Source organism: Pseudophryne corroboree, chromosome 6 (assembly GCF_028390025.1).
Source record: "Pseudophryne corroboree isolate aPseCor3 chromosome 6, aPseCor3.hap2, whole genome shotgun sequence".
Lineage (NCBI taxonomy): Eukaryota > Metazoa > Chordata > Amphibia > Anura > Myobatrachidae > Pseudophryne > Pseudophryne corroboree.
In genome coordinates, this window is record NC_086449.1 from 551,734,980 (window position 1) to 551,760,608 (window position 25,629).

The window sequence follows — 25,629 nt, forward strand, 5'->3', positions numbered from 1 at the left end:
ACAATCCACCCAATCAAAGGCCTTCTCCGCGTCCGTGGATAGAAGCATGAAGGGAGTCTGAGCGGATTGTGCATGTGCTATCAAATCGATAACTCCGATAGTGTTATCCCTTGCTTCTCTACCAGGGACAAATCGAACCTGATCAGGATGGACAACACTCAACAGAAACGGCCCCAGGCAGTTGGACATAAGTTTTGCAAATAGTTTCACATCTACATTTAACAGGGAAATCGGTCTGTAACTAGAGGGGAGTGTAGGGTCTTTACAGTCCTTTGGGATAACCGAAATATGAGCTCCAACGACTGGTCAGAAAAAGGAGTATCAGAAGAGATAGCATTACAGACCCGCAGAAGGAGGGGAACTAATTTGTCCTGAAAAGCCTTATAATATGTCATAGGAAAACCATCCGGGCCCGGACTTTTACCATTAGGAGACGACCTTTTCTGTGAAAGGATCCTCCAAAGCTTGAGTAATGCTCTCAGGGAGAATTGGATACCCAATCTCTTCCAAGAAGTTCTGTATGTCGTTTGTGTGTTCAGTGTGGGTATAGGGAGAGTGGTGTGATTGTATATTGTAGAGTTCTGTGTAATATGTGTGAAAGACCCGAGCCATTGCTGCGTCATTGGCTTGAAGAACCCCAGTAGCATCTTTAAGTTTAGTTATATAAGTCAAGGATCTCTTAGCACGAAGAGCACGGGCCAAGAGTTTATCCGGTTTATTGCCCCACTTGTGGTATTTGTGACAACAGATATGGAACGCTCTCCAAATTCCATCACTAAGGAAACTGGTAAGAGCGAACCGGGCTTTTTGGAGCTCTACAAGGTTATCAGGTGCCATTGTGGATTTATGTGTCATTTCCAAGTGCTTAATTTTTTCCAGTAAGCCGTTTTTGCATTCAACTTTTTTTTTTAAATATGAGCCTAGCTGAATACACGTGCCTTTTATCACACATTTGTGTGCCTCCCATAATGTTACTGGGGACACGTCTTAGGTAGTGTTGGAGATTATATAGTCATCAATTGCTTTGTCAAGCTGAGCTCTACAATCAGGATCCAGAAGGAGCTGCTCATTGAAAAGCCAATGCCATTGCCTTAAGGGTGGACAACGGAGAGAAAGGGAAAGAGTGATGGGAGCGTGGTTCGAACCAACAATGTGACCAATAGTGGCATCAATTATCAGATCGAGAGGTGCATGGCCCACACAGAGGTAGTCTATGTGGGAGTATGAATTGTGTGGGGGTGAGTAAAAATTAAAGTACCTATCCGCGGGGTGGAGGAGGCGCCAGGTGTCAACCAATTGGAAGTCCTGCAGTATAGACCTAAATCGCTTGAATTCTTTCAGCGTATTCCGAGGAGACCCAGTAGAGGAATCCAAGTGGGGTTCAAGCACCCAATTAAAATCCCCTCCCACCACTAGTATACCTTCTATATTATGTTCGATTAATTACAGGGAATCTCTAAGGAAATGGGTCTGACCCCGATTAGGAAGTTACAGATTGACAAAGGTAAATATCTGGTGTGCAATAGTGGCTTTGACCAAGATCCCCCTACCATCACCTATCAACAACTCCAACACATCACTCAATCTCAGATGTTTGGCAAAAAGTATAGCTACACCCCTAGCTTTTGCTGCAAAATAATCATTAAAGTAGGCCTGGGGAAAATGGCGTGAACGAAGTCCCGGAGACGATCCCTTTTTAAAATGGGTTTCCTGCAGAAATACAACTTCAGCTCTATCAGACCATAAGCTATGTAAAAGGCCCGATCTCTTATCTGGAATGTTTAACATTATAAGAAGTTATCTGAATACTAGGCATGGTCAAAGGGGAAAAATGACAGACCAGTCTTGCGGCAAGGTCCAACCATCTTGACTGATCACATATTCGACTAAAGTGACCTGTACCTGAGGAAAAGGAAAGGGGTAAAAAAAAAAAAAAAAAAACACACAAGGGGATGGAAATAGAGAAATGGGGGGAAAAAAAAAACCATTCAATTGACACAGAAAAAAAATAAAAGTAGCAATCTCTGCACTGAAAGCCATGGGAAAACCTAAAAGTCCCATGGTCTAAAAAATATACAGCAGAGGGGGGGGGGGTCAGAGGGTAATCACGGTTGCGGAGATCGTCAATAAACACAAATAATACAGACTGTAACAAAAGACATGATAATACTAAACAAAATACTAGGAAAAGTAAACATTACGGCCAATAACAGAAAATATCAAATAGAGGACAAGAAACATCTCATACGAGAACAGAAATGGTCAGGGCTAGATGAAAAAAGTAATAAGTTTGTTCATCATAATAATAATAGCCCGAAACACCTTAAGTCCTATAACACATGCGCCTATCAGACACAAAAGACATGGTGCTAAAAATGAAAAGGATATGCCAGGTGGAAGCATTGTCACTACTCAAGGGACCTCGGATGCGTCGTCTTCCGGGCCAGAGCGATTGCGCCTTCTGAAGCAAGAAACTATTTTCCAAGGTTCCCTGCGGGCAAAGATTGAGTGGGCACTGCAAGGGGATCCAGCCAATTAGGAAGTGTAATTGCCAGAATACCTAGGGAAGAACAGAAAGACAGCACATCTTCATACTCCTGGAGAGTGTACCGAACTCCATCATGGACCACCTGGATACTTAACGGGAATCCCCATCGGAACCTAATGCCTTTCTTATGAAGCGCTTCCGTGAGAGGGCGGAGCAGACGCCGCTGCTGTAAAGTCAGCCAGGAGAGGTCTTGAAAGATCTAAATTTGATGCCCATTAAAATCAAAATCCGAGGCATGTCTGGATTTTTGTAGTATGTCCTTCACTTGAAAGTAGTGGAATTGACAGATGATGTCCCGAGGTTTTTCAGTAGGGGCTCCTTTGGGGCACAAGGCCCAGTGCGCTCTGTCAAACATATAATTTGGGAATCCGGGGCTGCCCCCAAAAGCTTGTTGAAAATATTTGTCAAGGCATCAACGATACCCTGTGGAGGCACATCTTCTGGTATCCCTTTAACTCTTGTTATGTCGCCGACCTCGTTTATCGATATCCTCCAATTTACGTCTCATGTCAATCACAGTACGAGAGTGACGAGAGACAAGATCATGCAGGTCAGCAATTTTAGAGAGTCCGTCTCATCCGTATGGTCCTCCAGGGCATCGACTCTGTGTGCCACTTGGGTAAGATCTGATTGTATGGTGGAAATACGGGCTAGAATAGAGTCCTGGATCCGCTTTTCCATAGCCATCAGATCTTTCTGAATATCTTGACGGGTTGGGAGAAAGACAGACTGGACCTGAACAGGCTGTAGGGGGTGAATCTTGGGCACTTTCCCTCTACATTGAGATAGAGGCCAGAGACAGTGAGGAATGAGCAGAAGATGCGGATTCAGAAGCTCCAAATAGATTACGAAAGGCTGAAGCGTGTGGAAATCTAGGCGGAATCTTCTAGGACGACTTAGAGCTGTGGCATCTTGTCATTTGTCAGACCTGAATGCAGAAAGATCCAGAACAAGGCCCGGTATGATAACTGTTAAGAAGAATCAAACATATTCTAAGAAATTTTGCAACACATGAACCCCTCCGCGTGGCCTGGTCCAATTACATCATTGCCATCCTGGGCCCGGCAAGTACTGACATCACGACCCACTGGGGAAAGTCTCAGAATAACTCAAAAGTATAACAGTCTCGGATAGAGAGAAAAAAAAATCACAATATAATCAAATCGTTGAAAGACAAGGGTGCAATTCTAGAATTCACCACAGGAGGGTATCCCAAGTCCAAGGAGCAGCCAGAGAGAGAATATCAACAGTAGGACCAGTGTAGGTCACCAGGTCACTGCAGCTACAACTGGTAATTTGTGCCGTAGGGTTGGGGCGCATAGGTCAGGTGGTTTGGGTCCAGCAGATACATATGCAGGTCAGATTCTCCCAGTGCAATAAGGGCTGGTCACTGGACGGGTAAGAGCACAAAGGCATCAGTAGGGAGTCACATCATCTGACTCAGACAGGGAAGGTGAGCAGAATACAGTAAGTGGTATGATGAGAGAAAAACAACAAAAAACTGAAAAAAACGCACTGTGAAGTGGTATGCATGATGGATAAGTACCTGCCTGTATTTCTCAGCAATGAGGACACCATTAATCCTGACCAAATTCTCAACCCCATTTGCTGAAATGCAGCCCCAAACTTGCAAGGAACATCCACCATGCTTCACTGTTGCCTGCAGACTCATTGTTGTACGCCTCTCCAGACCTTCGGTGAACAAACTACCTTCTGTTACAGCCAAATATTTCACATTTTGACTCCAGAGCACCTGCTGCCATTTTTTTGCACCCAGGGTTCCTATGTTTTTGTACATAGCTGAGTCACTTGGTCTTGTTTTCCACATCAAATGTATGGTTTGTCCCAATTCTTCCATGAAGAAGACTTCTGGACAGACTTCTCCAAACAGTAGATGGTTGTACCTGGGTGCCACTACTTCCTGCCAGTTATGAGCCAATGGCACTACTGGGCATGTTCTGATTTTGAAGGGAAGTAAGCAGGATGTGTCTTTTATCAAGTTTCAGTGGCCGACCACTGTTTCTACAGACCTCAATGTTGGCGTTTCTTTGTGCTTCAATGCTGAGAAGTACAGGCAGGTGCTGATACATCATGCAATGCCATCAGGGAGGTGTCCGATTGGCTCAAAATTTATTCTGCAGCAGGATAATGACCCCAAACATATAGCTAATATTATGAAAAACTATCTTCAGTGTTAAGAAGACAAGGAGTCCTGGAAGTAATGACATGGGCTGCACAGTGCCCGGATCTCAAGATCATCGAGTCTGACCAGGATTACATGAAGAGACAGAAGGATATGAGTAAGCCTACATCCACAGATGATCCATGGTTAGTTCTCGAAGATGTTTGGAATAACCTCCATGCCGAGTTTCTTCAAAAATTGTATGTACAGATGGAGCCACGGTAGTCGTGGCTCCATCTGTAATGGGCATGCCTAGCACCAAGAGCGTGTCTGTGCACTCCCAGCGTGACTAGGCAGACGGATCGCCTAGTCACGCCAGGAGTGCACGCCTGCTATGGAGCCGCCTCCATCTGCAAGTGTACCTAGAAGAACTTATGCTGTTTTGAAGGGTATGGGTCGACTCAACTTAGGTCGACCATGGAAGGTTGACATGCATTAGGTCGACAGTGACAATAGGTCGACATGGTCATTAGGACGACAGGTCAAAAGGTCAACATGGGATTTAGGACTTTTTTTGGCGTCGTTTTCTTCATAATGCGACAGGGAACCCCAATTAGTGCACAGTGTCCCCTCGACCTAATGCATGTCGACCTAACGACCGTATCCCGTTTTGAAGGCAATGGGTGGTCACACCAGATATTGATTTGGATTTCCCTTCTGTTCATTCACTTTGCATTTTGTTAATTGATATAAAAAACCATTAACACTTTTACACAGTACGGTGTGTGTGTGTGTGTGTGTGTGTGTGTGTGTGTGTGTGTGTGTGTGTGTGTGTGTGTGTGTGTGTGTGTGTGTGTTATTGTGCTACATAGGGTGATCTGTAGGGGATCTAGTAAGGATCCTGGCAGTCAGAATACCGACATGTGCATCCCGAATAGGGTCTCCAGCCCAGTGCCGGAATCCCTGCGATCCCGAATGAGAATCCACCGCCACGGCAGAGAGGTGGGGGGTAGGCATAGGCTGTGTGGGTAGGGTTAGGTTGCGCCCTGGGCTGGTTAGGTTTAGGTTGTGGGGAGAGGGGGTTAGGTTTAGGCACCCCCCCCCCCCCCCCCGGGAGGGTTAGGGTTAGGCTATGGAAAGGGAGGGTTAGGTTTAGGCTATGGAAAGGAAGGGCTAGGGGCCAAGGGGAGACTTACCTTCCCCTGTTGAGATTCTGATCATCGGGATGCCAGGGTCGGTATTCTGACCGCCAGCATCCCAACTGCCGGCAAATCAATCCCAACCCATCTATAGTGATTTATAGCCTGCCTGCATCCGTTTACAAAATAGTGTCTCTCTGTTTCTGTCACAGTCTGCCCAACATGTAAAGAGCTGCGTTAATATTTTTTATTTTATCATCAATCAGAATAGAGTTTTCCTTTATCATTGTATTTGCTTTGCTCTGAGTCTATACAGCACATAACTTGCACATGACTCCTGGGCTGTTCAACAGCCACAGAGTCGACATTCACCATGTCGATATGAAATACATCAACATCTTCATGATGTGGAGATTCAGCATGTCGACACTGATGTTATAGTGTGTCAACAATGTTAGACTGTCGACATAGTGGCTTTCTTCTAAACACCGACCTTGAGCCTCCAGGAATTAGGGGGGGTATCCAATTAGCTGCGATAACACGATAACGGCAAATGTTATCACACCTATCGGGAGAACAATCAGCTTATCGCACCCTACGCACTCCTGTTTTTCGCACTTATCCTATTCCAAAATAGCGGGATTTGCGCAATAATTCTAGGCAGCAAAAGCAGTGATAATTATAGGAGAAAATGGGGAAATCTGCCTGTACCCCCCAAAAAGCCAAACTAATACAGGAAAACATTATGGAAGTCTATTAATGGCCATTTAAAAAAAAACTATTTGGTGTCATTAAATTGGGTCAAATGGCTGTTATATTGCTGAAAAAAATACCTCTCTCATTTTTCAGCATTAAAAAAAAAAATGCATATAAGTGCTCTCATTAAATTTGGGGTATATAATAATTGGTATAAGTACATATTTGGTTCATTTTAGGGGATTTTTGTAAAAAGTGGAAACTGACTGATTACTCCCACCTGCAAGTCTAAAAACACTTGTCCTACTCATAAAGCACACCACTATACCTGTACCATACCTTTTACCCCAATTTCCATCACTTTGCATTTTTTTACCCAAAAAATAACATGTCATTATTGGCTAATTAAAAATTATTAAAAACTTTCTAAGTGCCTAATTAGTCATTCAGGGGGGTGGTCCAGGGGTTCAGAACCAAATCCTGAAATTTTTAGCTTAAAATAGGGATTTTGCACTACTTGTCACCTGCTCAGAGATGGTGAAGAGAAAGCCACGATAAGCCCTATGGAGACTTATCACAAATAACTTATCAACATAGGTGTGCACAGATGCCGACATACGGGTGCCTCTCGGTGCCGCTCCGGACTCCCCCCACCCTCCACCAGGTAACTGACTACGTCCTCCACCCCTTCCACTGGGACATAAGACTGCTCACCTGGGCCGCCCAGGTAAGCAGTCTATATCCAGGACAGGGGAGGTGAGAGTAGACTATAATGCCGCGGAGGGGGATAAGTCCGGAGCGGCACCCACATGTCGGCGTCTGCGCACGCCTATGCTTATCGCCGGTAACAAGTTATCATGAAACCGCAATATCGCAGCTTATTGGATACCCCCTTAGTCTTGTACGTTGTTTCTTTCACCTTTTGGAGTTTACCATTCAGTGTTAAGGGGAGGTGTATCAAGTCCTCTACAGAGTGGACAAGTGGAGAAATTGGCCTTAGCAACAAATCAGCATCTACTTATCAATTTAATATAGAATGTCCCAGTACTTGATAAATGCTAGTTAGAAGCTTCTCCACTTGTTAGAAGGCTTGATACATCTCGCCCTAAACTCTTTTGTATCCAACAGAAGTGCACAGTTTTTATAGTTTTCTCTAACGTCCTAGTGGATGCTGGGGACTCCGTCAGGACCATGGGGAATAGCGGCTCCGCAGGAGACAGGGCACAAAAGTAAAAGCTTTAGGATCAGGTGGTGTGCACTGGCTCCTCCCCCTATGACCCTCCTCCAAGCCTCAGTTAGATTTTTGTGCCCGGCCGAGAAGGGTGCAATCTAGGTGGCTCTCCTAAAGAGCTGCTTAGAGTAAAAGTTTGTTAGGTTTTTTATTTTCAGTGAGTCCTGCTGGCAACAGGCTCACTGCTACGAGGGACTTAGGGGAGAGAAGTGAACTCACCTGCGTGCAGGATGGATTGGCTTCTTAGGCTACTGGACACCATTAGCTCCAGAGGGAGTCGGAACACAGGTCTCACCCTGGGGTTCGTCCCGGAGCCGCGCCGCCGACCCCCCTTGCAGATGCCGAAAAGTGAAGGTCCAGAAACGGCGGCAGAAGACTCTTCAGTCTTCATAAGGTAGCGCACAGCACTGCAGCTGTGCGCCATTGTTGTCAGCACACTTCATAGCAGCGGTCACTGAGGGTGCAGGGCGCTGGGGGGGGGCGCCCTGGGCAGCAATGATAGTACCTTATTCTGGCTAAAAATACATCACATATAGCCCCTGGGGGCTATATGGATGTATTTAACCCCTGCCAGGTCTCAGAAAAACGGGAGAAGAAGCCCGCCGAAAAGGGGGCGGGGCCTATTCTCCTCAGCACACAGCGCCATTTTCCCTCACAGAAATGCTGGTGGGAAGGCTCCCGGGCTCTCCCCTGCACTGCACTACAGAAACAGGGTTAAAACAGAGAGGGGGGGCACTGATTTGGCGATATGACTACATATATTAAAATGCTATAAGGGAAAAGCACTTATATAAAGGTTGTCCCTGTATAATTATAGCGTTTTTGGTGTGTGCTGGCAAACTCTCCCTCTGTCTCCCCAAAGGGCTAGTGGGTCCTGTCCTCTATCAGAGCATTCCCTGTGTGTGTGCTGTGTGTCGGTACGTGTGTGTCGACATGTATGAGGACGATGTTGGGAGGCGGAGCAAATTGCCTGTAATGGTGATGTCACTCTCTAGGGAGTCGACACCGGAATAGATGGCTTATTTAAGGAATTACGTGATAATGTCAACACGCTGCAAGTCGGTTGACGACATGAGACGGCCGGCAAACATATTAGTATCTGTCCAGGCGTCTAAAACACCGTCAGGGACGTTATAATGCCCATTTTACCTCAGTCGGTCGACACAGACACGGACACTGACTCCAGTGTCGACGGTGAAGAAACAAACGTATTTTCCTTTAGGGCCACACGTTACTTGTTAAGGGCAATGAAGGAGGTGTTACATATTTCTGATACTACAAGTACCACAAAAAAGGGTATTATGTGGGGTGTGGAAAAACTGCCTATAGTTTTTCCTGAATCAGATAAATTAAATGAAGTGTGTGATGAGGCGCGGGGTTCCCCCGATAGAAAATTATTGGCGGTATACCCTTTCCCGCCAGAAGTTAGGGCGCGTTGGGAAACACCCCTTAGGGTGGATAAGGCGCTCACACGCTTATCAAAACAAGTGGCGGTACCGTCTCCAGATACGGCCGCCCTCAAGGAGCCAGCTGATAGGAGGCTGGAAAATATCCTAAAAAGTATATACACACGTACTGGTGTTATACTGCGACCAGCGATCGCCTCAGCCTGGATGTGCAGCGCGGGGGTGGCTTGGTCGGATTCCCTGACTGAAAATATTGATACCCTTGACAGGGACAGTATTTTATTTACTATAGAGCATTTAAAGAATGCATTTCTATATATGCGAGATGCACAGAGGGATATTTGCACTCTGGCATCAAGAGTAAGTGCGATGTCCATATCTGCCAAAAGATGTTTATGGACACGACAGTGGTCAGGTGATGCAGATTCCAAACGGCACAAAGATGTATTGCCGTATAAAGGGGAGGAGTTATTTGGGGTCGGTCCATCGGACCTGGTGGCCACGGCAACTGCTGGGAAATCCACCGTTTTTACCCTAAGTCACATCTATGCAGAAAAAGACACCGTCTTTTCAGCCTCAGTCCTTTCGTCCCCATAAGCATATCTGCCCAGGGATAGAGGAAAGGGAAGAAGACTGCAGCAGGCAGCCCATTCCCAGGAACAGAAGCCTTCCACCGCTTCTGCCAAGTTCTCAGCACGTACAGGACCCCTGGATCCTACAAGTAGTATCCCAGGGGTACAGATTGGAAAGTCGAGACGTTTCCCCTCGCAGGTTCCTGAAGTCTGCTTTACCAACGTCTCCCTCAGACAGGGAGGCAGTATTGGAAACAATTCACAAGCTGTATTCCCAGCAGGTGATAATCAAAGTACCCCTCCTACAACAAGGAAAGGGGTATTATTCCACACTATATTGTGGTACTGAAACCAGAAGGCTCGGTGAGACCTATTCTAAATCTGAAATATTTGAACACTTAAAAAGGTTCAAATCAAGATGGAGTCACTCAGAGCAGTGATAGCGAACCAGGTAGAAGGGGACTATATGGTGTCCCGGGACATCAGGGATGCTTACCTCCATGTCCCAATTTGCCCTTCTCACCAAGGGTATCTCAGGTTCGTGGTACAGAACTGTCACTATCAGTTTCAGACGCTGCCGTTTGGATTGTCCACGGCACTCCGGGTCTTTACCAAGGTAATGCCCGAAATGATGATTCTTCTTCGAAGAAAATGGACGACCTCCTGATAAGAGCAAGGTCCAGAGAACAGTTGGAGGTCGGAGTAGCACTATCTCAAGTAGTTCTACGACAGCACGGGTGGATTCTAAATATTCCAAAACCGCAGTTGTTTCCGACGACACGTCTGCTGTTCCTAGGGATGATTCTGGACACAGTCCAGAAAAAGGTGTTTCTCCCGGAGGAGAAAGCCAGGGAGTTATCCGAGCTAGTCAGGAACCTCCTAAAACCAGGAAAAGTGTCAGTGCATCATTGCACAAGAGTCCTGGGAAAAATGGTGGCTTATTACGAAGCGATTCCATTCGGCAGATTCCACGCAAGAACTTTTCAGTGGGATCTGCTGGACAAATGGTCCGGATCGCATCTTCAGATGCATCAGCGGATAACCCTATCTCCAAGGACAAGGGTGTCTCTCCTGTGGTGGTTACAGAGTGCTCATCTTCTAGAGGGCCGCAGATTCGGCATTCAGGATTGGATGCTGGTGACCACGGAGGCCAGCCTGAGAGGCTGGGGAGCAGTCACACAGGGAAAAAATTTCCAGGGAGTGTGATCAAGTCTGAAGACTTTTCTCCACATAAATATACTGGAGCTAAGGGCAATTTATAATGCTCTAAGCTTAGCAAGACCTCTGCTTCAAGGTCAGCCGGTATTGATCCAGTGGGACAACATCACGGCAGTCGCCCACGTAAACAGACAGGGCGGCACAAGAAGCAGGAGGGCAATGGCAAAAACTGCAAGGATTTTTCGCTGGGCGGAAAATCATGTGATAGCACTGTCAGCAGTGTTCATTCCGGGAGTGGACAACTGGGAAGCAGACTTCCTCAGCAGGCACGACCTCCACCCGGGAGAGTGGGGACTTCATCGGGAAGTTTTCCACATGATTGTGAACCGTTGGGAAAGACCAAAGGTGTACATGATGGCGTCCCGCCTGAACAAAAAACTGGACAGGTATTGCGCCAGGTCAAGAGACTTTCAGGCAATAGCTGTGGACGTTCTGGTAACACCGTGGGCGTACCAGTCGGTGTATGTGTTTCCTCCTCTGCTTCTCATACCCAAGGTATTGAGAATTATAAGACGTAGAGGAGTAAGAACTATACTCGTGGCTCCGGATTGGCCAAGAAGGACTTGGTACCCGGAACTTCAAGAGATACTCACAGAGGACTCATGACCTCTGCCGCTAAGAAGGGACTTGCTTCAGCACGTACCATGTCTGTTCCAAGACTTACCGCGGCTGCGTTTGACGGCATGGCGGTTGAACGCCGGATCCTAAGGGAAAAAGGCATTCCGGAAGAGGTCATTCCTACCCTGGTCAAAGCCAGGAAGGACGTGACCGCACAACATTATCACCACATGTGGCGAAAATATGTTGCGTGGTGTGAGGCCAGGAAAGCTCCACGAAGAAATTTCAACTCGGTCGATTCCTGCATTTCCTGCAAACAGGAGTGTCTATGGGCCTCAGATTGGGGTCCATTAAGGTTCAAATTTCGGCCCTGTCGATTTTCTTCCAGAAAGAATTGGCTTCAGTTCCTGAAGTCCAGAAGTTTGTCAAGGGAGTACTGCATATACAACCCCCTTTTGTGCCTCCAGTGGCACTGTGGGATCTCAACGTAGTGCTGGGATTCCTCAAATCACATTGGTTTAAACCGCTCAAATCTGTGGATTTGAAATATCTCACATGGAAAGTGACCATGATGTTGGCCCTGGCCTCGGCCAGGCGAGTGTCAGCATTGGCGGCTTTGTCTCACAAAAGCCCATATCTGATTGTCCATTCGGACAGGGCAGAGCTGCGGACTCGTCCCCAGTTTCTCCCTAAGGTGGGGTCAGCGTTTCACCTGAACCAGCTTATTGTGGTACCTGCGGCTACTAGGGACTTGGAGGACTCCAAGTTGCTAGATGTTGTCAGGGCCCTGAAAATATCGGTTTCCAGGACGGCTGGAGTCAGGAAAACTGACTTGCTGTTATCCTGTAGGCACCCAAAAAACTGGGTGCTCTTGCTTCTAAGCAGACGATTGCTAGTTGGATGTGTAGTACAATTCAGCTTGCACATTCTGTGGCAGGCCTGCCACAGCCAAAATATGTAAATGCCCATTCCACAAGGAAGGTGGGCTCATCCTGGGCGGCTGCCCGAGGGGTCTCGGCATTACAACTCTGCCGAGCAGCTACGTGGTCGGGGGGAGAACACGTTTGTAAAATTCTACAAATTTGATACCCTGGCTAAAGAGGACCTGGAGTTCTCTCATTCGGTGCTGCAGAGTCATCCGCACTCTCCCGCCCGTTTGGGAGCTTTGGTATAATCCCCATGGTCCTGACGGAGTCCCCAGCATCCACTAGGACGTTAGAGAAAATAAGATTTTACTTACCGATAAATCTATTTCTCGTAGTCCGTAGTGGATGCTGGGCGCCCATCCCAAGTGCGGATTGTCTGCAATACTTGTACATAGTTATTGGTACAAAAAAATCGGGTTATTATTGTTGTGAGCCATCTTTTCAGAGGCTCCGCTGTTATCATGCTGTTAACTGGGTTCAGATCACAGGTTGTACAGTGTGATTGGTGTGGCTGGTATGAGTCTTACCCGGGATTCAAAATCCTTCCTTATTGTGTACGCTCGTCCGGGCACAGTATCCTAACTGAGGCTTGGAGGAGGGTCATAGGGGGAGGAGCCAGTGCACACCACCTGATCCTAAAGCTTTTACTTTTGTGCCCTGTCTCCTGCGGAGCCGCTATTCCCCATGGTCCTGACGGAGTCCCCAGCATCCACTACGGACTACGAGAAATAGATTTATCGGTAAGTAAAATCTTATTTTTAAATTGTTGCTTAAACTGGACATACACAATCCAATATAATATTTTATTTGACAGCCGCACACCCATCAGATATCATGGGAACACACTGAGATATGTCACAGGGAATGGCCACATAATATCTGGGTTCCTTCCATACGGAGGAGACATTTCCCTGCTCCTCCCAAGTGAAGTAACAGGGGAATCGTTGGTATCCATAGTGCATACACTGCCTGATGCAGGATGTGGCCAGCTTGCAACTTCAAAATACTGTATTGGGTGGATGTGCTGGATAGTACTGCACGTCTGACCAGTGGCGGTTGCAGCTCACTCCACATAGTGCAGGGGGGAGTGCAATAGCACATATGAACATACATGCAGGGATGTACGTAATATATGTTCTGGCTGCAGGTGTCCGGGGATTGGCAGCGCTGAGTGTCTTCTTACAGCCTCCGATAAATCCGGGATGCTGCATTCTGCTCCACTCTTCTTCAAAGCCCGCCCCTGAATACTAGCCAATGGGAGCCTGTGGGCAGGCTTAGCAGGAGGTGTTATACTGAATGCTGAGCCCCGGGTTCAGCAGCGGCTGTAAGAAGACACGCAGCGCTGCCATTTCCTGGATACCTACAGCCAGCACATATGTTACATACATCCCTGCATGTATGTTCATATGTGCTATCCCGCTCCCCCCTGCACTATGTGATGTAAACGCCACCACTGTGTCTGACCAATCGATATTTTCAGATCAGTCGCGTGCAATTATCTGTGCAATCCTCCAATATCGGGCAAATTAGCCAGATAGTGTATGCCTAGTAATACTCTCAAGTGATTGATGCAAATTCGTTATGAAACAGAGGCTGTAAAGGCCCATACACACTAAACGATATGAACAATGAACGATATTGGTGAACGATTTCCCTTGAGTTTCCAGACATACTTGATAAAAGATATTGTGCAAACACACTGAACGATATTGCTAGCATCGTCTGGGACACTAATGGTGGTTAATTGAAATAATGGGCTGGCATTACAGAGTGGCTATTATGATGAATATCGTTCAAATCATCCATCGTTCACCGGGTACACGCTGAACAATATACACTTTTACATCATACTTGCCTACCTGACCCTCTCCATGAGGGAGAAATGTTCTGTTCCTGGACTTTCCTGGTAATGTATGATTGCCATCACCTGTGGTGAAACACCTTTCTTATCAATTAACTAGCTCACCACAGGTGATGGCAATCATACATTACCAGGAAAGTCCAGGAACAGAGCATTTTCTCCCTCATGGAGTGGGTCAGGTAGGCAAGTATGTTTTACATGACAGATATAGGTAAAATTGAGCTGCAAGTTCAGACGACGCGAGGGGGCGTGCATCGTTTATCATTCAATGCATACACACTGGACTATATTGTGAACTATATCACTCATAAAGGTCACATTGGGGGTGATGTATTAAAAATGTCCTAATGGACGTTATGTGCCTGGGGGCGTATCACCACATTATCGTGGTGATACGCCCCCACCCACCGCCACAATGTATTATTTGCATGCCTGCCGATGTGGGAGGGCTTTATGTCACCTGTAGTGTGATATGACTTCTCCCACATCGGCGAGGCTGTTATCGGCGCCGCAGTCTGTGCGCATGCGCCCTTCTCCCTTTTTTCCAGCTTGCGCTGCTGGCCGCCTTCGGCGCATGCGCGATTAGCCTGTGTGGACATGTTTGTCCAAGATCAATAAAGTTTCCGTTTCAAAATTACAATAGTAATAAAAACAAAAACCCCATCCCTGAATGCTGCTGCCACACATCGCCTGGTCGGGGGAAGGCGAACCTGACCGGCGGCCTTAGGAGGCGAAAAGTGACAGAAGAGGCAATCATACATTGCCTCTGCCCTTCGTCTCCCATTCTGTACTGCGGGGAAACGGTAAGCGGCGGGGGCGCGCGGCTGCCAATGCACACAGCATTAACACGCCATTCATACATTTAAGGGAAGCGCTAAATGCAGGCTTTAAGTGCGCTGTGGTCAGCAGAAACCACAGCGCACTTTCATACATCTGCCCCAATATCTTCTAGTGCAGAGTTCCCAAATGCGGTCCTCAAGGCACCCCAACAGTCCAGGTTTTAGGTATATCCACGGCTCAGCACAGATGGTTAAATCAAACTGACTGAGGTGCTAATTAAGTCACCTATGGCCAAGCATGGATACATTTAAAACCAGTCCCGTTGGAGGTGCCATGAGGACCGTGTTTGGGAACCTCTGTTCTACTGTATATGGGCCTTTTTAGTTCAATGTCATCAACCATCATTTAATTGTTTATTAAATGTGCAGTATCAGCTGCGCATATCTGTGAAATGAATCTTGTATGGATACTCAAGTCTCTATTGCTTCCTTAACATGGAGTATTCTAATCACTAAAATCTCTGCTATTTTAAATACATGCCACAATGAAGGAAATTCAAGGCATAGGGTTTAATATTTATAACTATATATAATTTGTTTCAAATTTGTATTTTATATTTTCAGTTCACCTTAAATTGAATAGAGCAAACCTGAGTAATCAAATTACAGTATGTTGCTTTGCAGTTACTGTTAAACTGTACTGCCGGTACAGTAGCTGTACTACTACACCATGAGGCAGAAAGTGCCTAAGCTTAGTACATTGTGGGTACTTCAGTTAGTGCTCTGGTTACATTAAACAATGAGAAAAGATTGCTGCAGAATTTAGAGATAAAAGCAAGGTAGGAAAGTGTAAATCTTCATATGAAAATAAAAACACCAACTCTATACGAGATTAGTCAATAATCAATAAACAGTGCAACATTTCCTCGAAATATAAAGTCTAATACATTTTAGGGCAGAGTTTTGCAACACAAGACAAAGTACCTCTGAACAGTTCTACATACAAAGTTGTTATGGTGCAGTGTATTTATAATAAATATGCTGAATTGAAACAAACATACCAGAATACAGTTGACCATTGAATAGTTGTTTTTCTTAGATTCTTCACCTCCTTAATCAATTGTTAGGGGTGTTGCCGTGATGAGGAGAGGCAGGATAGAAACTTCTTCAGTACAGAAGGAACACTGATTTCCATACTACTGCACACGCAGGACTTTAAAGGCAGGAAAGAGTTAATCTAGCACAGTGCTTCCAGATTCCTTCAGCGTCCCTTGGGTAATTTAGAAAGCCAAGATAATATTCCTTTTCAAAAGCTTATGGCATATTTGCCTACTTTAAATTTCTCGAGGAGACTCTGCAGGAGTGGAGACGTAGGGGGGGGCGAGGGCGGGCGGTGACATCATTAAGCCCCGCCCCCACTTCGGGAAACCGCACCGATTCGCCGATCCGTGGGGAGGGGGCGGGGCTGAAATGATGCGCATTCGCGTCATTTGAACCACTTCCCAACCCCACGGGAGAGTATCTATTCATCCTGCCCGCATCACTAGGGTGCGAGCAGGATGTGGGAGACCTGCCTACTCTTTCGAGGGTGCGGGGGGCTACCCCAAAAAACGGGAGCCTCCCGCAGCTATCGGGAGAGTAGGCAAGTATACATTTATCAAGCCGATTTTTCATACAATTATGCAGAAACAGTAGCTTCAGCTTAATTTATCTACTGTTGCTATGTACTAACAGCCTAATGCAGCAAAAAGCTAATTAGCACTCGATACAGAATTGGTGTGTTTTACAGACAGATGGGATGACGGCTGTCAGTATACCGACAGCTGAATCCCGTCTGTCGGAATCCCAGCAGCAGTGCTAAAAGTGTAATAAATTCCCAGCCGGTACGCCTGGCCGCCTATTTACAGACACCGGGAGTTGGAGAGAGGAGGGCGCTGCATGCGCTTCTCCTCTCCTGCACGAGTGCACCTCTCCTGTCTGCCAGAGTCCGACGGCGGCGTGCACTGAAACGCTGGTGCGTGAGCCTATCAGAGCTTGCAGACCGGCAGCCAATCGGGAGCCACCGCTGCCGGACTGCGAGCCCTGATTGGCTTGCGGACCGGCGCCAGTTCTAAAATACAGGATGATGCCGCCGCCGCAGGAGGACACGGAGACCTGACTGAGGGCAGGAAGAGCGCATGTTGCGCTCTCCTCTCCCCAGCAGCAGAAGACTGTACCAGCCCCAGGCAGCAGCAACAACGATGAGTTGCACTGCTGGGGCATAACTGGCACTGTGGGGGCATATCTGGCACTGTGGGGGCATGTGTACCTGACACTGTGGGGCATGTGTACCTGGCACTATGAGGGCATATGTGTATTTGGCACTATGGGGCCATATGTGTATCTGGCGCAGTGGGGTGTATCTGGCACTCTGGGGCAATGTGTATTTGACACTCTGGCGCAATGTGTACCTGGCACCGTGGGGCATTTGTGCATCTGGCACCATGCGGCATTTGTGTATCTGGCACTGTAGGCGCATATCTGGCACTGTGGGAGCGTATCTGGCACTGAAGGGGCATATCTCGCACTCTAGGGGCATATGTGTATCTGGCACTGTGGGGGCATGTGTATCTGGCACTGTGGAGGCATATCTGGCACTGAAGGGGCATATCTGGCACTGTGGAGACGTGTATCTGGCACTGTGGGGGTATCACTGACCTGGTTTGGGAGTGTTGTGGACTCGGGGCTTCTTCCGATGACCGGGAAGAGGAACCGCCACTGGGTCGTAGTAGAGATGGCCGGATGTAGGTCTTCCTCATGCAGAACTAAGACGGCAGGCGGGAGGCCCAGAGGAATTCTTGTAGGTCTCCTGTAAGACAAGACTTGTAGAAATAATGAAGGCTGGGGTACTGAGATATTGGAGACACTGTGGTATTGAAGGCACTGAGGTACTGGGAGTACAGGGAGTGCTGGGAGACCCTTGGAGGCACGGAGGTGTTTGGAGGCACGGAGGTGCTTGGAGGCACGGAGGTGTTTGGAGACACCGAGGTGTTTGGAGGGACGAGGTGCTTGGAGGCACGAGGTGCTTGGAGACACGGAGGTAACTGGAGGCACGGAGGTGCTTTGAGGCGCGGAGGTGCTTGGAGGCACGGGGTGCTTGGAGGCACGAGGTGCTTGGAGGCACGGAGGTGCTTGGAGGCACGGAGGTAACTGGAGGCACGGAGGTAACTGGAGGCACGGAGGTAACTGGAGGCACGGAGGTGCTTGAGGCGCGGAGGTGCTTGGAGGCACGAGGTGCTTGGAGGCACGAGGTGCTTGGAGGCACGGAGGTGCTTGGAGGCACGGAGGTAACTGGAGGCACGGAGGTAACTGGAGGCACGGAGGTAACTGGAGGCACGGAGGTGCTTGAGGCGCGGAGGTGCTTGGAGGCACGAGGTGCTTGGAGGCACGAGGTGCTTGGAGGCACGGAGGTGCTTGGAGGCACGGAGGTGCTTGGAGGCACGAGGTGCTTGGAGACACGGAGGTAACTGGAGGCACGGAGGTGCTTGTAGGCACAGGATGCTTGGAAGCACAGGTTGCTTGTAGGCACAGGATGCTTGCAGGGACAGGATGCTTGGAAGCACAGGATGCTTGCAGGGACAGGATGCTTGGAAGCACAGGATGCTTGCAGGGACGAGGGAGCTCTGGATCATAGCTTCCACAGGAGAAACGAAGATACTCAGGCATCGGATCTCTGCCTGGTATCTGATTTTAAATTCCCCGCCCTAGCCTGATTGGCGGAGCAGGCAGGTGACGTCAGACCTGCTCCGCCTCCTTGCCCTTGCTTGTGATGGCGGCGCCCTTGCTTCCGGGAAGCCGCCGGAGAGCAGCGCCGACCCGCCGCTGAAGCCGGAGACTGACAGGGGAAGAGAGGCGCCGGGCAGACCAGGCCACCCGCAGGGACAAGCGCGGTCGCCGCTGCCCGAGGTTCGTGACAGTACCCCCTCCTCCAGGAGTGGCCCCTGGACACTTCCCGGGCTTAGTCGGATGTCTGGAGTGGAAGATCCGAATCAGACGAGGAGCCGTTACTTCAGTAGCCCCAATCCAACTTCTCTCCTCAGGTCCATAACCCTTCCAGTCCACCAAGTACTGTAATTTTTTATGAAGATAACGAGAGTCCAGAATAGCTTTGATTTCAAACTCCGCTCCAGCTTCTGCCACTACGGACGTTGGCCTTGGGAGTGCTGAGTGGAATCGATTCAGTATGAGGGGACGGAGTAGAGAAACATGGAAGGCGTTAGGTATGCGAAGATGGGCAGGCAAACCCAGTTTACAGACCACAGGATTTAAGACTTGTAGCACAGGGTAAGGACCGATGAACCTTGGAGCGAATTTCATGGTGGGCACCTTCAACCGGAGATTCCGTGTGGACAGCCATACCCTGTCCCCAACTTTATATTGAGGTGCGGCTTGCCGTTTCTTATCTGCAAAGAACTTGTACCGAACAGAAACCTGCTTAAGATTAGCATGAACCTTTCTCCAAATTTGTCCAAAGTGTCGTAGAGTGGACGCTACAGCAGGAACCTCTATTATCGGAAGGCTTGGAAATTCCGGAACACGGGGATGGAACCCGTAGTTGACGAAAAATGGTGATTCCCCAGTGGAAGAATGAAACAAATGGTTATGGGCAAACTCCGCCCAAGGCAACAACTCCACCCAGTTGTCCTGTGAAGGAGAGAGATACAACCGAAGAAAAGTCTCTAGATCTTGATTGACTCGTTCCGTTTGTCCATTTGTTTGGGGATGATAAGCCGACGAAAACTTAAGTTTAATGTGTAGAGTTGAACAAAGGGCTTTCCAAAACCTGGCGGTGAACTGTACTCCACGGTCAGAAACAATCTCTTGTGGCAACCCATGCAAACGAAAATGTTCTCGGATAAACAATAGAGCCAGTTTCGGTGCTGTCGGAAGACCAGTCAAGGGCACAAAGTGTGCCATCTTCGAAAAACGGTCAACGATAACCCAAACGGTGTTGCAACCCTTGGAACAGGGCAAGTCAGTGATGAAGTCCATGGAAATGTGAGTCCAGGGTCTCACAGGGATAGGCAGAGGACGAAGTAACCCTGCAGGAGGCAGACGAGGAGATTTATGTTGTGTACATTGGGGACATGAATTAACGCAATCTTGTACATCCTTCCTCATGGTGTTCCACCAGTAAGACCTTTGCAGAAACTTGTACATCTTCTGAGCGCCGGGATGACCGGAAAACTTGGAGTTATGGACCCACCGTAGTATTCCTGGGCGGAATCTAGCTGGTACGGACATTCTTCCAGGAGGAGGAGCTGGAGTAGTTAAAGCAGCAGAGACAGAAACTGGATTCAGAATTAAACCCCGCTCCGGAGGTTCATCCTCGTCTGTGGGAACCTGTGAACGGGAAAGCGCATCTGCTTTAATATTGAGAGTCCCGGCACGGTACTTGATAATGAACGAGAATCGGGAAAAGAAAAGTGCCCATCTCGCCTGGCGAGGATTCAAACATTGTGCGGATTTGATGTACAGTAAATTCTTGTGATCCGTGTAGATGGTAAACACATGTTTAGCCCCTTCTAGAAGATATCTCCATTCTTCCAAGGCAGATTTGATTGCCAAGAGTTCCTGGTCTCCAATAGAGTAATTTCGTTCGGCTGGAGAGAATTTACGAGAGTGGAAGCCACACGGATGTAATTTCTTATCAGAGGAATGCTGGGAGAGGACAGCCCCCACCCCGACTGAAGATGCATCAACTTCTAAGAAGAAGGGTTCCTCGAAATTTGGTTGTTGGAGAACTGGAGCCGTCGTGAAAGCTAACTTTAAGCGAGAAAAAGCTACAATGGCTTCCGGAGGCCACAAACTAGGATTAGAACCCTTTCTCGTCAGGGCAGTAATGGGTGCAACAATGGTGGAGAAACCTTTAATGAATTTCCTGTAGTAGTTCGCAAAGCCCAGGAACCTTTGTATTGCTTTCAGGGAAAGAGGCTGAGTCCAATCACGAATGGCCGACAACTTTTCCGGATCCATGCGAAGCTCCGTCCCCGAGATGACATAACCGAGGAACGGAATAGATGTTACTTCAAAGGTACATTTGGAAAGCTTGGCGTAGAGATGATTCTCTTGTAAACGGTGTAGCACCTCTTTGACTTGAGTCCTGTGTTCGACAAGATTCTTGGAAAAAATCAGTATGTCGTCCAGATATACCACAACGCTCTGATACAGCATATCACGAAAGATTTCGTTGACGAATCCCTGGAAAACCGCGGGAGCATTACTAAGACCAAACGGCATCACCAAGTATTCGTAATGCCCATCTCGGGTATTAAAGGCAGTCTTCCATTCATCCCCCTCTCGGATGCGTATAAGATTATAAGCTCCTCTCAAGTCGAGTTTTGAAAAAATGCGGGCACCACGAACCCTATCAAATAACTCTGTGATTAGTGGCAAGGGGTATTTATTCTTAATAGTAATGTCGTTTAGGCCGCGGTAGTCGATGCATGGTCTCAACCCCCCGTCCTTTTTCTTCACGAAAAAGAAGCCTGCACCAGCAGGGGAGGAAGAGGGGCGAATGAATCCCTTGAGCATATTGGACTTAATATACTCCGACATGGCTTGAGTCTCGGGAAGAGACAGAGGATATGTGCGACCACGAGGTGGCGTCTTCCCTGGGACAAGGTCAATAGGGCAGTCCCAAGGCCTGTGAGGTGGTAACAGGTCAGCAGCTTGTTCCGAAAATACGTCCTTGTACCCTTGATATGCCTCCGGAATGTGCTCTTCATCCGTTTTGGAGGTAACACGGAGCGGACAAACAGGAGTAAGACAATTAGTGTGACAAAAGGAACTCCAGGACAGAATTTGTGACGACTTCCAATCGATGTGGGGGTTATGACTTTTCAGCCAAGGCATTCCAAGAACCAGATCATGGGGCATTTCTGGGATTACCAAGAGTTCCAAATCTTCCTGATGTAGAGCCCCGACCCGCAGCTTAACTGGCCCCGTGCGCCACATTATGAGACCTTTGGAAATTCTAGTCCCGTTGATAGCCGTCAGTGAAATTGGCCGCTCGATAGGCCGTAACTTTAAACCCAAACTTTGGGCACAGAAGGAAGAAACGAAGTTCCCTGCAGCTCCGGAATCCAATAGGGCTTCACAAGACCTGGAGACTGAATTGGAGACTAGAGTTACTGGAAGCAAGCAGTCCGAAGTTGGAGAAGCTTTTGTCGTAACTCCCAGCTTGACTCCTCCGGAACAAGCTAGGTCTGCCCGTTTCCCGGACGGACTTTACAAGATTTAAGAAAATGATCTGCGGCTCCACAGTAAAGGCAGAGTTTACCCTCACGACGACGCTGTCGTTCTTCCGGAGACAGTCGGGAGCGGTTAATTTGCATGGGCTCATCTGAGCTAGGTGAGGCCACCGGCCTAGGAGTAGGATTCCGGAACCTGGAACGATCCGAACGGTTACGTTCTCTTCCACGCTCCTGCATCCGAAGATCCACCTTGACGCAAAGGGAAATCAAATCTTCTAATGGATCCGGCAGATCTCTAGTAACCAGCTCGTCTTTCAGCCGGTCGGAAAGACCGTTCCAGAAGGCAGCTCTCAGGGCATCATTATTCCAGCGTAGTTCGGAAGCAATGGTCTGGAAATGAACCACGTACTGGCCCACGGAACGGGCGCCCTGCCGAACACGGAGCAAATCGGAAGAAGCAGTGGTCATTCTGCCGGGCTCGTCGAAAATCCTTCGAAAGGACGAGATGAAGTTGGTGTAGTTGGAAACCATGGGATCAGATCGTTCCCATAATGGAGACACCCAATCCAAAGCAGAACCTTCCAACAGAGAAATAATATATGCTACCTTGGACCGGTCTGTAGGAAAGTTGTGTGCAAGTAGCTCGAAATGTACCTCGCACTGGTTCAAGAAACCACGACAATTTTTGGGATTCCCATTATAGCGGGACGGAGTAGGCAACTGAAGGCGTGGAGTGACACCGGCCGATGGTTGAACATTGCTGGCAACGGCAACTGGTGCGACTGCTGGAACAGGAGCCGGAATTACTGAGGCCAGAGACGCCTGAATCTGATCCAGACGCCCGGACAACTGCTGGAGGTACTGCATCACCTGACCTTGTGCTGCTTCCTGACTTTGCACTCGAGAAGCCAGGTTCTGGATGGCACTAGAGTCCGTGTTCCGATCCCCCGAGTCCATGTGGCCTGAGTATACTATCACTGACCTGGTTTGGGAGTGTTGTGGACTCGGGGCTTCTTCCGATGACCGGGAAGAGGAACCGCCACTGGGTCGTAGTAGAGATGGCCGGATGTAGGTCTTCCTCATGCAGAACTAAGACGGCAGGCGGGAGGCCCAGAGGAATTCTTGTAGGTCTCCTGTAAGACAAGACTTGTAGAAATAATGAAGGCTGGGGTACTGAGATATTGGAGACACTGTGGTATTGAAGGCACTGAGGTACTGGGAGTACAGGGAGTGCTGGGAGACCCTTGGAGGCACGGAGGTGTTTGGAGGCACGGAGGTGCTTGGAGGCACGGAGGTGTTTGGAGACACCGAGGTGTTTGGAGGGACGAGGTGCTTGGAGGCACGAGGTGCTTGGAGACACGGAGGTAACTGGAGGCACGGAGGTGCTTTGAGGCGCGGAGGTGCTTGGAGGCACGGGGTGCTTGGAGGCACGAGGTGCTTGGAGGCACGGAGGTGCTTGGAGGCACGGAGGTAACTGGAGGCACGGAGGTAACTGGAGGCACGGAGGTAACTGGAGGCACGGAGGTGCTTGAGGCGCGGAGGTGCTTGGAGGCACGAGGTGCTTGGAGGCACGAGGTGCTTGGAGGCACGGAGGTGCTTGGAGGCACGGAGGTAACTGGAGGCACGGAGGTAACTGGAGGCACGGAGGTAACTGGAGGCACGGAGGTGCTTGAGGCGCGGAGGTGCTTGGAGGCACGAGGTGCTTGGAGGCACGAGGTGCTTGGAGGCACGGAGGTGCTTGGAGGCACGGAGGTGCTTGGAGGCACGAGGTGCTTGGAGACACGGAGGTAACTGGAGGCACGGAGGTGCTTGTAGGCACAGGATGCTTGGAAGCACAGGTTGCTTGTAGGCACAGGATGCTTGCAGGGACAGGATGCTTGGAAGCACAGGATGCTTGCAGGGACAGGATGCTTGGAAGCACAGGATGCTTGCAGGGACGAGGGAGCTCTGGATCATAGCTTCCACAGGAGAAACGAAGATACTCAGGCATCGGATCTCTGCCTGGTATCTGATTTTAAATTCCCCGCCCTAGCCTGATTGGCGGAGCAGGCAGGTGACGTCAGACCTGCTCCGCCTCCTTGCCCTTGCTTGTGATGGCGGCGCCCTTGCTTCCGGGAAGCCGCCGGAGAGCAGCGCCGACCCGCCGCTGAAGCCGGAGACTGACAGGGGAAGAGAGGCGCCGGGCAGACCAGGCCACCCGCAGGGACAAGCGCGGTCGCCGCTGCCCGAGGTTCGTGACAGGGGGCATATCTGGCACTGTGGAGACATGTGTATCTGGCACTGTGGGGGTATATCTGGCACTGTGGGGGCATGTGTATCTGGCACTGTAGGGGCATATTTGGCACTCTGGGGCAATGTGTATCTGACACTGTGGGGGCATATATGGCACTACTCAAGGGCATATGTGCATCTGGCACCATGGGGAATTTGTGCATCTGGCACGGTGGGGCATTTGTGTATCTGGCAACATGGGGCATTTGTGTATCTGGTGTCCCGCTCTGCGAGTTTTGGCTGAAGGGACAGCTACCTGTGAGGAGAGTAAACGAGGTGGCTGAATGTAATTCCTCCTCATGGGGTGGAGGCCAAACTAAGTGTTAACATTGACCAGAGGGCGTAAAGAAAAGGAGGACTCCGTAGGAAGATAACTGTAGTTTTAATGAATAACAGGCTGTACACGAATACCAGAGAAATTTACGAAACCGGAAGAATAAGAGTCTATGGTTAAATGACTTGAAGAGTGAAGCTGAAGAACTCTGGTAAAGAGGAACTGAAGATTGTGATTAAAAGACGAGGCTGAAGAGCTTGGACTTTGAAGAAATTAAGACTTGTGATTTGTGCTTGAAATACGAGGCTGAAGAACTTGGACTTTGAGGAAATGAAGACTGTGATTTGTGATTGAAAGACGAGGCTGAAGAACTTGGACTTTGAAGAAATGAAGACGTCTGTGAGAACCGCCGTTAGCACCTGGAGTTCCTTTACGACCTGGGACCCCGTGAGCGCTCCCACGAGTGGCGATGGACTTAGACAGCAGGACTGCAGCAGTGTTTCGGTAACCAATAGATAAGAGCAACCAGGACCAGGGCACCAGGAGTAACCTGGGAGCACAGAGCTGGAGAACCTTTCTCAAGGAGGTAACTTGAATCACTGGCACTCTCTCTCTGAGCCAGCCCCCTTTTGTAAGGGAAGAACATGCAGGATTGGCTGGACACAGAATGGGAACTTAATTGGTAATGCTCTGGTCTCCAACATGGCTGCCCCCAGCACAGGAGACATACTCAGCTGTTAGCACACAGTTTTAGCCAGCTTCTGTCTCTGACACACTATACTGTGTCACCACT

General features: G+C 48.8%; 1 protein-coding gene across 1 annotated transcript in view; it reads right to left on the reverse strand.

The window, feature by feature from the left end:
- Positions 1-16,439, reverse strand: part of ACSS3 (acyl-CoA synthetase short chain family member 3) — a 295,452-nt gene extending 279,013 nt beyond the window's left edge. Inside the window, exon 1 of the mRNA XM_063927708.1 lies at positions 16,118-16,439. The gene's annotated coding sequence lies outside the window, so the exon portion shown is untranslated. The remainder of the gene's footprint in view (positions 1-16,117) is intronic.
- Positions 16,440-25,629: the final 9,190 nt, after the last annotated feature.